Source organism: Grampus griseus (assembly GCF_964374135.1).
Source record: "Grampus griseus genome assembly, chromosome: 1".
NCBI classification, from domain to species: domain Eukaryota; kingdom Metazoa; phylum Chordata; class Mammalia; order Artiodactyla; family Delphinidae; genus Grampus; species Grampus griseus.
The window spans coordinates 24,211,503-24,216,997 of NC_139017.1; the positions used below are offsets into that span (position 1 = coordinate 24,211,503).

Here is a 5,495-nt window from a genome sequence, read left to right on the forward strand (position 1 = left end):
AAAAGGCTATATCTTGTATGATTCCAACTACATGACAATTCTAGAAAAGGCAAATGGAGACAGTGGTGGCCCAGGGTTAGGGGAGAGGAATGACTAGGCAGAGCACTATTTTTAGCACTATTCTATATGATACTATAAAGATGGACACATATCATTACACATTTGTCCAAACCCATAGAATGTAAAACACTGAGTGTACCCTAATGTAAACTATGGACTTTGGATGATTATGATGTGTCACAGTAGGTTCATCAATTGTAACAAATGTTCCACTCTGGTGGAGGATGTTGATAACAGGATAGGCTGTGCATGTGGAGGGGCTAGGAGTATATGGGAAATCTCTGTACTTTCTGCTCAATTTTGCTGTGAACCTAAAACTAACCTAAAAAATCCTAACCCTAAAAACTCCAACAAAGTACTTCTATTCAGACTATTTCTAAAAACTTTCTGAACTCAACAGTTAGAAAACAATCTAATTAGAAAATAGCAAGGGAATTCCTTGGCAGTCCGGTGGACTGTACTCTGCACTTTCACTGCCAAGGGCCTGAGTTCGATCCCTGGTGAGGGAATTAAGATCCTGCAAGTCGTGCATGGTGCAGACAAAAAAAAAAAAAAAAGCAAAAGATTTGGACTCTTCAGTAAAGAGGGTATACGGATGGCAAGTAAGCACATGAAAAGATGTTTAATATCTTTAGCTATAAGGGAAATGCAAATTAAAACCACAATAGAGAGTTCGGGTCTTTTGAGGATGAGCTGCCTGTTCTCCATCCTTGGTGCCCTGCAGTAAACGCTGTACTTTCCCTCACAACATCCCGGTGTCAGTAAATTGGCTTTGCCGGGAGGCCGGCGAGGGGACACAAGTTCGATTCGCTAGAAAGAGTCTATATTCAGGAGGAAGTAAGCCCAGAAGAGGAAAACAGGCAAATCAAGATGTGTAGCTCTGTTGCTGCCAAGTTGTGGTTTTTGACAGATTGTCGAATCAGTGAAGACTATCCCCCAAAAGAGATCTTACGAGCATTAAAGGCCAAATGTTGTGAGGAGGAACTGGACTTTAGGGCTGTGGTGATAGATGAGGTGGTGCTAACAATCGAGCAAGGAAACCTGGGTCTTTGTATCGATGGAGAACTAATTACTGCCTATCCTCAGGTGGTGGTAGTGACAGTACCAACCCCTTGGGTGCAAAGTGATAGTGACGTCACTGTTTTGCGCCATCTAGAGAAGGTGGGAAGCAGGTTGATGAACTGACCTCAAACCATCCTGAACTGTGTTAATAAGTTCTGGATGTTTCAAGAGTTGGCAGGTCATGGTGTTCCTCTGCCAGATACTTTCTCTTACGGTGGTCATGAAAATTTTGTTAAAATGATTGATGAAGCAGAAGTACTGGAGTTCCCAAAGGTGGTGAAGAACACACGGGGTCATAGAGGCAAAGCAGTTTTCTTGGCTCGCGATAAGCACCCTTTGGCTAATCTAAGCCATCTTATTCGCCATGAAGCTCCATACCTATTTCAGAAATATGATAAAGAGTCTCATGGAAGGGATGTACGTGTCACTGTCGTGGGATGTCGTGTGGTTGGCACAATGTTACGCTGTTCAACAGATGGGAGGATGCAAAGAAACTGCTCACTAGGTGGTGTCGGGATGATGTGCTCATTGAGTGAACAAGGGAAGCAGCTAGCTATGCAGGTGTCTAACATCCTGGGATCGGATGTGTGTAGCATTGACCTGTTGATGAAAGACGACAGCTCCTTCTGTGTCTGCGAGGTCATTGCCTTTGATAAGGCGTGTAATCTAGATGTAGCTGGTATCATAGTGGAATATGCCGCCTCCCTTCTGCCCTCTGGCCGGCTCACCCGGCGTATGTCCCTGCTCTCCATGGTGTCCATGGCCAGTGAGACTAGTGAGCCGGAGTTGGAGCTCCCAGCCAATACTTCTGTCGACAACATGAGCGCAAGTTCCAGCTCTGTTGACAGCGATCCTGAAACCACGGAACGAGGGCTGCTCACCAAGCTCGCAGGGGGCCTATTCAACGGAAACCAACTGCCAATGAAATCAGACTCCTGGTGGAGTGATTCCACCAGTAAATAATTAACCAGCAAAACCCTTGTAAAACTTTCTTTTTCCTTTTTTTCTTTTTCTTTCTTTCTTTTCTTTTTTAAACCAACTTGCAATGCTGTTCATGGAGAATGCTCAGGAAGATGAGAGAAAATTGAGTAGCATTAGTTAGGAGAGAAGAAGAGGGAGATAGATGAGACGTTTGCTACAAAGATGTTACTGATTTTGATTTACAAATCCTGCAGATAGAGAGGCAGAAGAGGTGAGATACAGAAAAATGTCAGGCTCTCATAGTTGCCCTTTTAAATTACTCAAAAATGTGTAGGCTCTCAGGACATGAAGAACATAATTTTTTTCATGGTTTTTGTACAGTTGGTACAAATTTCAGAGTAGTGTAACTTCACATTGTGTTGTAATCGGTGACGAAGACATCTATGTAAATTATAATTTTTTCTATATAAATCTGAAAATTCAGCCTATACACTATTATCTAGGAGCTTTATGTTCATAATTATGAAATCTTGAAGGGCTCTTTTATTGACTTTTCCCCCCTTAATTTGGGTGGGAGGGCAACATGAATGTGACCCAATAAAGGTTTTTTTTAATGATAAAATTGGCATGTTTGCATGATAAAAGGGAAATGAACAGTATTGCAATGGCTGGCACACAAAATAACATTTACTCCATTGTAGATAAAATTGCACTAGTTAAAAATATGTTCATTGACTTGTATTTGTTAGTATTTTAGCCTTTTTTGAAAGATATATGCTCTGTTAATGTTGCTTTTTTTTAAAATACATGTGAGTATTAACATTCCCTGATCTATGCCTGCATCCTTAACAATGGCCAAAGTGAAGAAAATGCTACCTTTTTTGTTAACAAGACACTGACTTGAAACATGTGCATTTAAAGCCTTTTATTTTTTTCCTTTTTCTTTTGGTGGTTGGGCATTTAAAGAATAAGGACAAGGAAAAATATTTTTGGGGGGGCAAATGAAGGGTCTATAAATTCCTAAGTATGAAGTTGAAGTGATTTCTAATACCAGCGTTATATATCTGCATTTTTCACATTTTAGGACAGTGTCTGTGTGTGCGTGCGTGTGCGTGTATGTGCACATGCATGCACGCTTGCATGTTTATGTACTTTGCATTTTGTTTATACCAACCAATCAAAAAGTGTAGATTCTAGAAAATGGAGCATGATGGGAAACAGTTTTTTACCTTAAAAAAAAAACAATTGAGTTGTTTTCATGACTATAATCTACTGGGTAGAGGTACTCACCTAGAGACGTGAGGAGAATAGCTGCTTCTTAGGCTTTTGTATATACGTATGTTGTTTGCTTTTTTCTTTGGTTCTAGACTGTTCAGTGTATGATCTATTCCAGTCTACATGCTTTTCCTCTGCTTCTTGCTGTGCATTTTCTCCTATTACACATAGGTTTGGGGGTGGGGGTGACTGAACATTTTTGTTTGGGAACTTATTTAGCAGTATTGAGTCTCTTATAGCCCTATTCTGAAGGCTTCAATATTCTACTCTTTATATTACTTTATTTCTGAATTTATAAAAGCCCCCAAACTGCATATAATGAGACTTTAAACATGGGTAAAACTATCCCAATGAATGGTTTGGAAGGTGTGTTAAGTAATGGAGGCGCTCCAGAGCTCAACATAATTTTTTTAAGAAGCAAGTTCCGTCTCCCTACAACCCTCTGAAGCTTTTGACCCAAGACCTTTCTTGCCTCTCCAGTGCTTTTTTTCTTCAGACGGACCTTAAACATAATTTCTTGGACACTACTAGAGAGACTGTGAGGCAATAAGATCAGCATTAACCAGCTCTAACAGAGGTTTGATCATGCTTACTTGTACAGTTTTCCCCCCATTTTAAAAAAGGAATGTAATAAAACTTGTTTTTTCCATAAAATTAAATAATATTAAGATGGAAAAAAAAACCACAATAGATATCACTGCACAACTACGAGACCAGTTAAAATAAAAAATAATGTCAATACAAATGCTGGTGAGCTCAGGGAGAAACTAAATCTCTCATACATCACTGGTGGGAGTGTAAAATGGTACAACCACGCTGGAAGATAGTTTGGCAGTCTGTTCCAAAGTTAAATATATACTTACCATACAGCTTAGCAATGCTACTCCTGGATATTTACCCAGAAAGAAATGAAAATGTATGTTCGTTCAAAAGCACATATATGAATGTTTATAGCAGCTCTATTTATAATCATAAATGGGAAACAACCTAAATGTTCTTCATTGGAACTATTCTATATCTTAACTGTGGTAGTGTTTACAGGATTATCTACCTATGTCAAAACTTGCAGAATGACCAACCAGGTGAATAAGGATGCTGTTAACTGAAATGGGGATGACTGGGGGAAAAGCAAAGTTTCAGGAATGTGGAGTCAAGAGTTGTTTTTCAGACGTGCTATGTTTGAGAAGACTATTTGACACTCAGTAGAAATGGTATGTTTGACCTTGGAGCTAAGGAGAGTAGTCAGAAATGGAAGTATAATTTAGGATTCATCAGCATTCTGTTGGAATCTTTACATCAAAAGCACACCATCAACGATCACCAGATCAATGTGACCTTGGTTATTTTGACACTGGGCAGTGTGGGTACAGACGACCAACTGTATTTTCTTTTTCTTTTTTTTTAAAACTCTTCTTTATGTATTTTCTTCATTAGTTGTGACATGAATGTGAAATGAGACAGAAGTTATTTCCTCCATGTTACTTACAACTAAATCTAGATGTATCTGTCAAAGGACTTTAAACAGAACTTTTACCTTTGACCCACCTATTTTGTGAGCAACAAATTGCAGCTCAAAACAGGGCTGGGGCCTCGAACTCTTGAACTACTGTGAGCTACAAAAGATGCCAGATTTGATTGATCCTATAAAAATGATTTATTGTACATATGCATGTGTGCATATGATTCATAAATATTTTCAGCAAATTGAAAACATATTTTAAACGTATGGAAATTAGCAGAAATAAAAATGAACAATAGATAGTAAGGGGAATAAAATACTTGATTTGTAACTTCATGGAAGTAAAAAAAAATTTGCTTAAACAAATCCATCCTATGTAAATAAGAAGTTAAAAGGAAAAGTCGGCTCCAATGTACTCTACATTTGCACTTCTGTAGTCAGAGCATTTTGTTTTCTGTTTTGTCTTGGAATTGGTTCCCTTATATAACACATGTCGGAATAGCTGGAAAAATGTGATTAACAGTTGCCAGCTGAAATTCTTGTCCCGCAAGGACAACTCCCTGCTGGCTCCTTATTGTCTTCTCATATTTGGGGTACTGGGAGCTAGTGGTTGGAGCACAGGCAGGCAGGCAGGCAGTGTGGCTCTACAGGAGAGAGAATTCCAGGGTTGGGCCTTCTCACTTTGCAGCTATCATTAATTTCCTCCATCTTCTTGCCA

General features: G+C 39.2%; 1 pseudogene across 1 annotated transcript; it reads left to right on the forward strand.

The window, feature by feature from the left end:
* The first annotated feature begins 930 nt into the window (after nt 1-930).
* LOC309830490 (beta-citrylglutamate synthase B-like) lies at nt 931-2,069 on the forward strand (annotated as a pseudogene). Its single transcript has one exon. The product of its transcript is annotated as a beta-citrylglutamate synthase B-like (transcript).
* The last annotated feature ends 3,426 nt before the right edge of the window (nt 2,070-5,495 follow it).